The sequence below is a fragment of the Bactrocera neohumeralis genome, chromosome 5, assembly GCF_024586455.1.
Source record: "Bactrocera neohumeralis isolate Rockhampton chromosome 5, APGP_CSIRO_Bneo_wtdbg2-racon-allhic-juicebox.fasta_v2, whole genome shotgun sequence".
NCBI classification, from domain to species: Eukaryota; Metazoa; Arthropoda; class Insecta; order Diptera; family Tephritidae; genus Bactrocera; species Bactrocera neohumeralis.
The window spans coordinates 35000739-35013178 of NC_065922.1; the positions used below are offsets into that span (position 1 = coordinate 35000739).

The following is a 12440-nucleotide window of genomic DNA, read 5'->3' on the forward strand; positions in this document are numbered from 1 at the left end:
CCGAAGATGCGGTAGCATTCAGTGTAAAACTAGATTATTAAGCTATTCAATTGTAAAATGTACACTTTCCTTTTCATCAACATCAGTAACGATTGGCATGAGATCGGCAGTCAAGAGCCTTTGTAACTGGAAACAAATTTCGTTCAAATCTACATTTTTGGCTGTCATTAATTTTATTCATTTCCGGAAAACAACTAACTATTGTTCAATACAGAAATCGTCAAGCAGTTTAATGCTTTGCATTTTTGGTTCTATTCTTTCTGATATCTAGCAATTCTTCTAGGAATATTTGTGGCAATGGATAATTTCACAATTGTATGTTTGATATTTTTTTTATTAAATACAATCAAGGTTAAAAATAAGGCATTAAAATGACATAATAATTTTTCCTTTTTATTTTTTGATCCCGAATATCTTAATGAAGAATAATTTTCGAATTTCTAATCTCAAATATGGGTTTGAAAATAGAAAATATTATTAAATCACTAAATTCAGATTAAAAATTAAAAATGAAAACTTTAAAAATTTCAATTTTTCAAATTTCTAATCTCAAATACTGGTTCGAATAACAAAATATTTTTTTATCCCGAAATACTGATTTAAAAATGAAATTGAAATTAAAAATCGTACTAAATTCAAATTTTTATTATTTTTAAATAACGGATAAAAAAATAAAAATTTTTAGTCCCAAGTTCAAAATTAAAAATTTAAGAAATTTGGTTTTGAATTTTAAATTATTTCGCCCTAAGTGAAAGCTTATTTTTCATAAAATTTTAATATAGTTTAAAATTCTTGGATTATGTAAAGCTTTCCTGGTTTATACTTTTATCCCAACTTTTGATTTAAAAATTTATTTTACTCCAGTTTTTTCATTAAAAAATGTTTATCAATTTTTATACCCTGAACAGGGTATATTAAGTTTGCCACGAAGTTTGTAACACCCAGAAGGAAGCGTCGGCGAACTAGTCCCTCAATTTGTTTTGAAATTTCGCAAACGTCATTTTCTCTTCGAGAAACTGCTTATTTGTCAGAACTGCCGATATAGGATCACTATGACATATACATACATAGCTTCCATACAAACTGAATACATAGTTACTAAAAAGAAATGCACCTGTGAAGGGTATATTAGCTTCGGTGCAGCCGAAGTTAACGTTTTTTCTTGTTCATCCCAACTTTGGAATTAAAAATTATTATCCAAATTCCAATTTTGAAATAAAAAACAATATACATATATTTATTTTAAAAATTTTAATTTTGGATTAGGAAAATTTTTAAATAATTTTTAATCATAAAATAAAAATAAAAAATATATCAATATTTTTTTGAATTTGGGATTCAAAATTAATTTCTAAAGTCCAACAATAAAACTAAAGGATATTTTGCCAATTTTTTAATTTAAATAAAATTATATTTTGAATCCAAATTTTGTAATAAAGAAATTCGCAAAACTGAATTGTCGCTTAGCAAGAAAAAAATTTGCAATAAAAAATTTTGCCAATATAAATTGAACTTCTTATCTTTTAAGTTTGTAAATATGTAACATATGTAAATAATTATCTAAAAAGGCGGCGATATAAAGTTTATATGTATACATGCATATGTTATTGTATATCCTCCCTGCAAAGGCATATTTAAAGAATGAATAATTTAAAATGGCTTTCGTGCAGCTGATAAAATTTTTTATGAATGAAAAATCTACATGCATATGTACGTCTTAAGAGCGCAACTGCCCTTATAAGGTCGTGCACTGCTATATTCACGACGTTCGCTCGCAAAATAGTACTCAACCGGCTCAGTGCGTACAACCTGTTGCTTGTGTTGCTGTGAACATTTCAGCTGTGAATTTATCAATGAGTATATGTGTATTGCTACATTACTCTCTCTCGCTCTCTGTTGGGCTGCATCTCTTATTTATACATACATATATACGGATTTGAATGTATATAAGCATAAAACTCCATATAAAACTTATATACTCACTTTTGAGTTGAGTCTTTTTGGAGAGTGCAACTCAATTTGATGGTTCTACGAATCAAAATTTGACAATTTACGCACACATTCTTATTTTTCGTCAATGGCAACGCCTATTTTTCCTATATACTTTTTGAGTCAATTTCGCGCTATTTACTTTGTCTAATTTTTGTTGTGTTTGCATGTGTAAGTTTGGAGTTAAGTGAGCACTGAGTTAAATCTTACTGCTGTTATGCTCTCGCGAAGACTCTACATGTTGGGGCATTTTGTGGTTGTGATGAAATGCGATGATGAAATGTTTAATGAATATTAATTTGCGGTTGTTTGACAAGGTAAATTTTCAGTTAGCTATGTATTTACATATGCAATTTTCATTATTCTTAAAATTGTGGCAAGTGCAACTTTTTCACAAAAACCGACTTTTTGTTGCGAAGCCGACATTTTGATTGTGCCATGGGTTTTTGAATGAAAACCGTCAAACACTGTTTTCGGAGATCTTTCTGGTCACCGGCTACGTAATAATGGGTACACATTTTTTTCTTAAATTAATCCTTCTTTAATATATACATATGTACATAAATACTCAAATATTTAAGATTCGCCAAGAATTTGCAAGTCTTCATAAAACCCAAACATTTCTTAATAAGAAAAGGACGAATATCTAAAATTATTTGCAATGCATATAATATAGGGTCAGTAATTCTTGAAAGCGGTAAGATACAAATTATATTCCTTAAAAGACCTGCCACTAACTTTTTAAAGAGTAATCCATTCCGAGGTTTATTACTTTTTTTTTTAAAGAAAAAACAAAGAAAGAAATCATTGGGGAATGTTTATTATCATTCAAAAGAAAATTATTTGGCATTTATTTTTAGTAACTGGCGAATAACACGCGCGATGTTTTTCTCCAAAGCTTGAATCGAAGCGGAATTGTCCTCACAGACTTACAGACTATACATATCCTTACAGGAAAACGTCTAACGGTGTGATATCACACAATCTTGATAGACAATCGACCGGTACAAAATGTGAAATTATCTGCTCACCCAAGTGTTCTCTCAATAAATCCATTCATTTATGTGATGTGTGGGAAGTGGCGCATTTTGTTGAAACCAAATGTCGCTGAGATCACGAGCTTCAATTTCAGGCATCAAATAGTCGCCATTGACGGTTACGTTCTCACCGGAATCAGTTTTGAAGAAATATGGACGGATGATTCCACCGGATCACAAAACAAACTAGACCTTTCTATTGTCTAGATGAAATGACAGCTATTGAATCTCTTCAGGGTGCCCTTTGTCCCATTTGCTTGTTTACATACCCATTGAGTTAGAAATGGATCTCATCGCTGAACAAATTTGGCTCGAAAACCTCGGATCTTTTTGGAATACCAAACCATACTGAACAAAACTAACATGACAACTTGACACGATCCAATCGTGGTCTGTCAAAAAAAAAAGCTGTTGAGAAAGTACAAACACTTTGATCACCCTACATATTTATATACGTGATCTGGTCTCTCTGCGATGCGATATCGATCTGAAATTTTGCTCATGTTCTTTGCTCACGAAGAAGCTGCTCATCGGAATCACCGATATCGCATTACTATAGCATATAGCTGATCAATCAAAATTAAGGTAAATATCTTTTTATACCACTATTAGAAATGAATCTGCGTGTTCGGTGCAGCAGAAGTTAACACCTCTCATCTCCCCTTGGAAAACCGAAGTAAATTATGTGTTAAAAAGCGAGCCAACGCCATGATTTTTGCTTCCTCTTCTGCTAAAACAAGCAATTTTTGTGTTTTTGTAATTTTAGAACGTTTAGCGATGTTTATTCTGACTAGTCAAATTGAAGCGATACTTGTATATTATTGCATATTTGAGTTCGATTTTTTCTTCGCCCAAACAAAAGAGCTACTGTATTTTAAGCTGCGATTTACAAAATAATTTGTCCTTAAAAAAAACATAGTATATGTATATACAATAGGTTGAGACTTGACAACCGTTGGCATCTTTCGTCCAGTGCCGCTACTATTCAGCGTTGGACCACCAAAGTTGATGAAGTAAAAACAAGAAAGGTGGAAATTAAGTATACCATATCGGGTAATCATTTCAGAAACCTGCTGGGTGCACCGTTGGCGGTGTGACACAATTGAATTGTCAAATTGCAAACTCTATTTGCTCTAAATGTATTTAGTTTGGACAATTGGACAATGAAATTAGGTTACAAAATTTGCACACATCTTTGAGTGAAACAAAAAGTATGAAAAAACCATAGCAGGGAGCACGTGCAATTTTACCAATTTGTGAACTACAAAACATGCGGAAAATTGCTGGGTTCACGGATCGATTTTGTGTTTGTTTTGGGAACATTTGTTTTGCTAAAAGTAAGACTTTTGAATTAGTGCAAATATAAATGCATATCTTTGTGAAAGTAAGAAGCCGCTCGACGTATGGCCTGATAGAATTTGCCACGAAATTTGAACGGGTCATCGAGAAGCTTAAAATGCAGGATTCTTTGCAATACAATGCAAAATTAAGTATATTGGATAGATTAGAAAAAACTTGTTCACTCAAGTGTAGTTTATTATGTCTAAAAATATTTTTTTATAATCGTTATATATACAGAGTTATTACATATTGATATGCTGAGGAGCTTAGTATTGTACCCTTCATAGGTGCATTTCATATACATATGTACATATGTATATGGTAGTTAAAAAAGTCTAAGTTTAACTAAAATAAATTAAATTCAGGGAAGTTGAAAAAAGTTACATAAAAAGGCTTTCTATACAAGGACTTATGAGCAACAGCAAAATTTCAGATTGATAACTCAAAAACTGAAGGAATAGTTCACATACAAATGGGTGGGCAGAAGAACATATCTCTAGTTTATAAATTTTTGAAAAATTAACCATGTGCCGATCTCTTATAGATTCAAAACACATATAGATTAGATGGCTAAGACTTCAGAAATTTCCGGGGGATCACAGACACCGAAGACCCCTACAGACCGTTATGTACAGTCTTTTGTGATACCAGCCGAAAATTTTTGTAGTTGGCTATCAGCTCTCGGCGAAAGCGCCCTAAACCTATGTTTTATTTCTATTTTCCTATTTTGTCTGCATGTCTACAAGTATGAGATCCAAGGTTTTTTACTAAATCTGGCAAAAGCAGAACATTCGAGGAGAAATTTTTGAAACAATTATATCTCATATTATGCCAAACAACTGACGCAGCTGGCATCCGGTAAGTATTCAATCTTGTTTGCATGAATACCGAACGGACAGTGTACAGTTAAAACTACAACGATTAAAAATGGACCTTGGTGAGCGCGAAAATTTCCCTGGACCTCTTATCATTTACCCTAAAGCCACAAGGATCTTACGACTGAATAGCTGCTGCTAGTTGACAAACGATTGCTAAGCTGAAAGAAAAATAATTTATTGAGGTTTTGCACTGCGACCTACAGTCTTTTACGTCCTTGCTGAGCTGAGCTGAGGTCCAACAATCCAATAGTGAACTACAAGAAGCCATCCTACTCGTTCCCATTTCGCAGTTATTGAGACTGAAGTACCTATTCCAGAAAGCTTATCAGCTTTACAGTTTCTTATCATACCGCTATGACCAGGTAATCATAAAATATGGCGATTTACCATTGAAATTAAGTGAGTTTTAAAGAAAGAATGTCTCTATACTTTAATATTATTAAAAAATCTTTTTATTTTTTATTTTACATGACTTTACGGAACATCAAGTTATCCGTTTTATCTTAATAAACGCGCACCCCATTATTCTCAAGCAAATACACATATGTATATGTCCTGTATGTCGGTTGTCCTTTAGAATTCGGCATTTTTCAGTCATTTCCTTTCGGAATGTCAAAAAGCATGAAATATTATTGCAATTTCTCAAAATCACTTCAACTGTAATTATTTCTTCACAATTGCGTTGTCCGAAACGGTGACACTACTACTACTACCACTACGACATACACGCACACATACATACAACAGAAAACTGCTTGCTTGCATGTACGAACACTATTGGCCATTATGTGAGCCATTTTGGCCATAAAGTACTAAACCATGGGGCGTATTGCTTGATCTCCACCGCCAAGTGCCACCATCAGTGCACGATATCTGACATCGCAATCTACGAATATCAGTTATTCATTACAATTACATAGATGTATGTATGTATGTATCGATCGGTACAACTTTATTTATCACCAAAGGTAGCCGAGGGGTAATAGAAATGTTTACAACAACAACAACTTGCACAAACATCTATTCACAGACAATAGTGGAACAATACGTGAAAATAAGTTTGGCATCTTCCTTAGGGAAAACAAAAAGCAATTAAAGGCGCACGGAACAACAAATACAACAAATAAAACACCAACGAAAATTAAATTTTAAACAGACAATCGGGCAGTCAAATGGAGCTAGTTTGGCTATTTCGCAGCTGAGCGGCGGATGTAGACGCTGCAACCACGACAACAACAAAAACAACAACAGCATAAACCACATTTGTAACCAAGCCAGTACCATTGTCAAGCAAACACACTGCAACTGCAACAACAACAAAAACATTGATAATTGCATTGATGAGCTCCTGCTGCTGCTGTCGGTATACAAAAAGCACGCTAACGCCGCAGGACATCAATAGCAGTTGACCTTCTTGTTTTCTCTGCTGCCGTGCATTTTGAGGTCTAACCAAAAATCACACAAATACACCTATGCGCATATATGCATGTACACAATTTTCACATTTTGCATGTTTATGTACAACGCCTCAGCAAAATATTAATTCTCGGTGTATTTTGAGTGTGTGTGTGCGTCTGTGTGCGCAGAGGTGTGACCGTGTGCCCAAGTAGGCATAAAAATGCGCAAACATGATATCGTATTAGAACTGCAATAAAAATAGTTGTAGTGTTGTGATAAAACGTGTTGGCAGTAGTAAAGGAATACACAAATGTTGCAACAAATACATAAATACATGTATGTATGTATGTACACATGTAAGTGAATAAAAAAAGGAAATTGAGTTGTCAGATTTTAAATAGTTGGAGGTGTTAGTTATTGGTTTTGCAATTGTATTGCTTTGTGAATTTGCTGATCTGCCGTAAGTATATATGTATATATGTATGTATATATGTACATATGTTTGAAAATATTTAGACAGGTAAATGACTATATTGGTATGCCTGTTTAAATAATGTGCAACGTCACGGTGTTCTTAGTGAAACAAAAGTCATATAAAATAAAGATGAATGAGGATAAACCAAGATAAAGGATTTACGGCTGCTCTCCGAGATTAACGCCACATGTCCTTGATTCGCCAAGTGTTAGTGAGTAGCGATTCGAGTAGCTTATTCCTGTTTTTCCAATAGACTGGTAGCACTTCCGATGTAACTCTGCGCATGCGCATTTGTTTTGCGATTGGAATGAATAATTTTAGTGAATAAATGCATACTAAATTTCAATTTGGCACCGTCAAAGGTACTTACGTATTTTTGTATTCAATATTTCAAAAATGTGTTTATTCTACGTAGAGATCTTAATCTGAAAGCGTACAAAATTCAGCTTGTGCAAGAACTGAAACCGCTTGACCTTCGCAAGCGATGTTCCAAGGAGATCAAACATTTTTGAGCCAAATTTGACAAGTTTATTGACACTTCAGTGAGCAGATAATTTCACGTTTTGGACCGGTCGATCGGCCACCAAGATCGTGACATATCAAACCGTTATACTTGTCTATGCGGACAATCCCGCTTCTTTTCAGGCCTTGGAGCAACAGATCACTCATGTCATTCGTCAGCTACCAGACGAAATGCTCGAAAGAGTCATCGAAAAGTGAGACGCAGCCAGAACCAACATTTGAAAGAGATAATTTTCAAAAGATAAATGCCAAAGAATTTTCTTTCGATTGATAATAAACATTCCAAACTAAATATGAGGTTTCTGTGTTTTTTATTTAAACAAGTTGGGAGTCTTGAAATGTATCGCCCTAAATAATATTAACACGTTCGCGGACGCAAAAAATTTTAGGGAGCTGCAAAAATATACAGGCAATTATTTTTGAAACTAGTTGTAATATCCGAAATCTAATTAGACATATATTATAAGAGTAGTCAGAAGATCGTATTTTAACCGTTATATACATTGAATGCTATAGCATCCACGACGATATCTAATGAACCAATTGGTCATTATTTTTAAATGTGTATTAATTACAAAAACTTAAGATTGTATAAAATTAAATGAATAAAAATTGGCTTTAAAATTTGAATGCTATAGCATTCACGTCATTTTGCATCAGTATGAAAATGAATGCTATAGCATTCACGTCCGCGAACGTGTTAAGGAATACATGTCTTCAAATGGCAAACACTCACGGCAGGCAATACCAAAATATATTCATGATAATTAATATGATACAAAATTCGTAAACCGATCAGAGGCCAATAGGTTATTCAAATGATATATCTGTATATGTATGTACATATTATAGAAAATATTAGCTTTTATGGTGACAATGAAAATTATAATATAAAGAGACCGAATCTATCAAAAAACGTTGAAATATGTCAATGAAATGCGATTATTATATGTGCATTATAGAACAGATATTCAAAATCAATTTTATTTGTGAACTTATAAGTTACCATGAAGAATTGTGGTGATAACATTCAGTTTATTAATTAAAAGTATAAAATTTTAAATTGCCACTTCCATAAATACAGTTTGTTGTTCGTTAAGAGAAAAATCGAAATAAAATTCGTTCTAAGATTGAGAGCAAATGAAAATTAGAGTAATGGGCCTAGAAAAAAGTCGTAGTATAAAAAAATTCGCTGTAAGGAAACTCGATATAAGGATAGAAAAACATATTGTAATTAAAAAAACTGCAGTATTCTGGAAATTCATTCTATTCACTTATGAATAAAACTTCATTGAAGTTCGTATTGAAGAAGTTCGATTGTAACTATCGTAATTTACAGTAACTGCTTGAAAATTTGCTGTTACAAATTGGTAGCAGCTCATCATTTCTTTTGTTAAATATATAAAATAAAAACAGCATTAGCAAGTTTGAACATAAACTTTCCCGTTTTGTTCTTCCAAGTTAAAGCAAGACGTATAATTTAACCAGTGGCGGCGGATTCAGCGGGGGGCATTGAATATAAAGCTGAGGAACACTTTCGAACCCAATAACTTTATTCAGACACGAAAAAATGACGGCAGAACTGAAAGTTGACGAAGAAAAACTAAGGGTATCAGTGTGCATTCCTCTGTTGGATACAATCGGCGAAGATTTGAAGGAGAGCTTTTCTAGAGAAGTGTTGGATGGATTTTAACTCAGTTTGCAGCTTCTGGAAAAAGAATGTGCTTTGAAAACCAAAGAAATGGAAAATCTTATTTACTGCTTGATAGATTCAAAGGCGTTTTAGATAATAACAACGTCGTGCGACGTTTGAAGCTCAAAGGTGAACTTGATCACTGGCAGTGCCATGGGGGGCAAAGGCAAGAAGTTACCGCATACTGCATACTTCGGTGTAGACCTATACCCCATATTTCTTCACATATTCTGCACACTTCCTCTGACGAATACGAGCTCTGAATGTTCTTTTTCGACACTTTGCCGCATAAGTATGTGGCTGAGGACTAAGATGCTTCAAGATAGATTGATCGGTCTGGCGTTGCGGCACACGCTTCACGACATTGAAGTCAGTGCAGAAGAAGTTTCCGAAAGATTTTCAAAACTTGGCACACATCGTTTTGTTTTGTGAAATTTTTGTATTCAATACAAACTGATTTTATTGCAATAAAGTTGGTCACCCACACGTCTACAAATTATAATGTGTTTTTTTAATTTAGTAAGATTTGATCGTTTTGAAATTTTTCCATCATGAAAAGACAATCTTTAATACAATAATTGATTTTAAACTTAATTTGGCTTAAAAATTCCTTCAGAAATTAACTGTTTTAAGTCTAACTCAAAATCAAGAGTCGTTAGTATATTGAATTTAAATTTCCGTAAATCAATGGAATGCAGGTTTGTGAATTTTCGAATTAAAAAATTTCGGTTTGCAAAAGTAAATTTTAAATTTAAATTTCGCGGCATACTATAAATCAAAAACTTTGGAATTATGTATAAACTGATAAAATATATTTTATTTTAAAAATTCGTAAATCCAAAAGAATTATTTTTCAGAAAAAGGCTGTAATTCTGACTGAAATATTATTATTAAAATAAAATTAAAAGAAATTAAATATAGCTAATTAAGACAAAGAATGAAAATTATGTTAAAATTTTATTAGATATAAATTTCAGAACTTTTTAAATTATTAATTATGAAATTTTTACTAATTAAAATATGTATAATTTTTTATGGACTTTAATGCTAACGCTTTATTTAAAAGACTTAAAAAAAGAAAAATTCAATAATTTTTGTAAATAGAAACAAATTATATAAAAAATTCAAAATTGTAATCTGTTATATACTTATGAAAGAAATCAATTAAATTACATATAAATTTTAATTACAAGGCTTACGGGTATGTGCTAGCTCGTTGCTCATCTTCTGCAGAGCATAATCATCCAATCGCACACACCTACACTCTCACTGCCGAAAATCATGAATAACCTATGCGCAGGTATATAAAATTAATCGACGAATGAGAGACAAATTACCAGCAGACAAAGCCAACAGGCAACCGTATACCGTTCTTATTGGTGCGGAGGAAAGAGAGAAAGCGTGCCCGCAAAAGAACCACCAACATAAAATATCATGAGTGCAGAATTATATACATAAACTTATGTATCTGTGTTTGGGGCGATTGTCTTCGCTTGCCATCTGCATTTACGATTTGCCTCCCGCTCTAACCTTACCCTAACCATGCACACTGATAAGTGAGCGGAAAAGCGAATAAATGCTCAGTGAACGCTACTCACTCAGTCGACGGCTACACGGCCAGTTGGCCCAAATACGTGTGTTCGTATATGACGTGCATATGCTCGTATATTTGCTGAGCGCGGCGGATCGCATTTCTATGGGTTTGGGTAAATTGAGCACAAATGAGATCATTGGATTAGGTGAGGAGACAACAATGGACAGAAGAACCGTAATAACAAGCACATGCATACACACCTACCGGAGGCGTATAGCCAGACATACCTACATTTGCTGAGGTATGCATAGCTGTGTCGTTGTTGCTTTCTTTCATGAACGATCGCGTAATGTATGAATGTATACATATACATATCTACACCCAGCGAAATATTTATAAAGCCACTTTCGTTAAGCTCAATAATGAAAGAAAAACCTATAATTTTGTTATTATTTATTATTTTTTCGAATAAATATTTAATTCAATTAATGTTATGCTTAGTTTTAGGAAAAATAAATAAATTTTGCAAGTTTTCTCAAACATATTTTAAATAAGCTGAACGAAATAATTATAAAGCCACTTTGATTATGCATTATATTTTTAGTATTTAAGACAAAAATTAAATGTTTAATAAGATGTATGACCTCCATTGTTAGCAATAACTTCTTCTAATCGTCTGGGCATAGAATTAATTAAAGAATGGATAACGGTTTGATCAATTATTTCCCATTTTTCAACGATGGCATTTCTTAGACATTTTACGTTATCAAATTGCCGTCCCATTTCGAAAACTTTGGCTGATAACACGGACCAAAGGTTTTCAATAGGGTTTAGGTCGGGACTAATTGCAGGCCAATCGAGAAATTTAATATTCCGATCCAGCAAGAAATCAACTGTTTTCTTGGAACGATGTATCGCTGCATTGTCTTGCTGGAAAATGAATTCATTTCCAACAAATTCCACTCCGAAATAAATAAGAACTTAATTGGTCCCTAATTTTAAAAAATTTCTTATAATATCCTTCGATCTATTTAAACGTCTTGAAATGTCTCGATTTGACAAACCCTCTTCATGATATGCCATAATTTTTCCTTTCTCTTCTTCCGTCAAAGCTTTTCCGCGAGGCATTCTTTACGATTTCGAGAAAAATTAAAAAAATTAATGAAATTAAATAGCTAATTAAATTACTTATGCAATAATAATTAATAACTCACATGTAGTCTTATTTGTCACAACTAAAATACAATGGAATCTAATAAGCGCCCTCTGGCTTTATAAATATTTCGTTTAGAGATAACGGTTCTTGTTAAATATTCACCGCCTACTGTGATTAAAATATTAAATGAATATGAAATAATTCAAACGTCATCCCGTAAATTTAAAATGCAGAATCTGTGGTCGCTTACACCAATTTTTCTAAGAAAAACATGAAATTCGACGGTGGCTTTATAAATATTTCGCTGGGTGTATGTACATACATATGTATGTTGATATGTATATATGTATGTACGTTAGTCATCAGCAATAGTCGGCTGTCTGGTCTGGTACTGGTATTGCCCGGCCTGCTGGCTTG

General features: G+C 33.1%; 1 protein-coding gene across 1 annotated transcript in view; it reads right to left on the reverse strand.

The window, feature by feature from the left end:
* The window catches only part of LOC126759849 (uncharacterized), a 690051-nt gene that overhangs the window by 466983 nt on the left and 210628 nt on the right, over positions 1–12440 (reverse strand). The window lies entirely within an intron of this gene.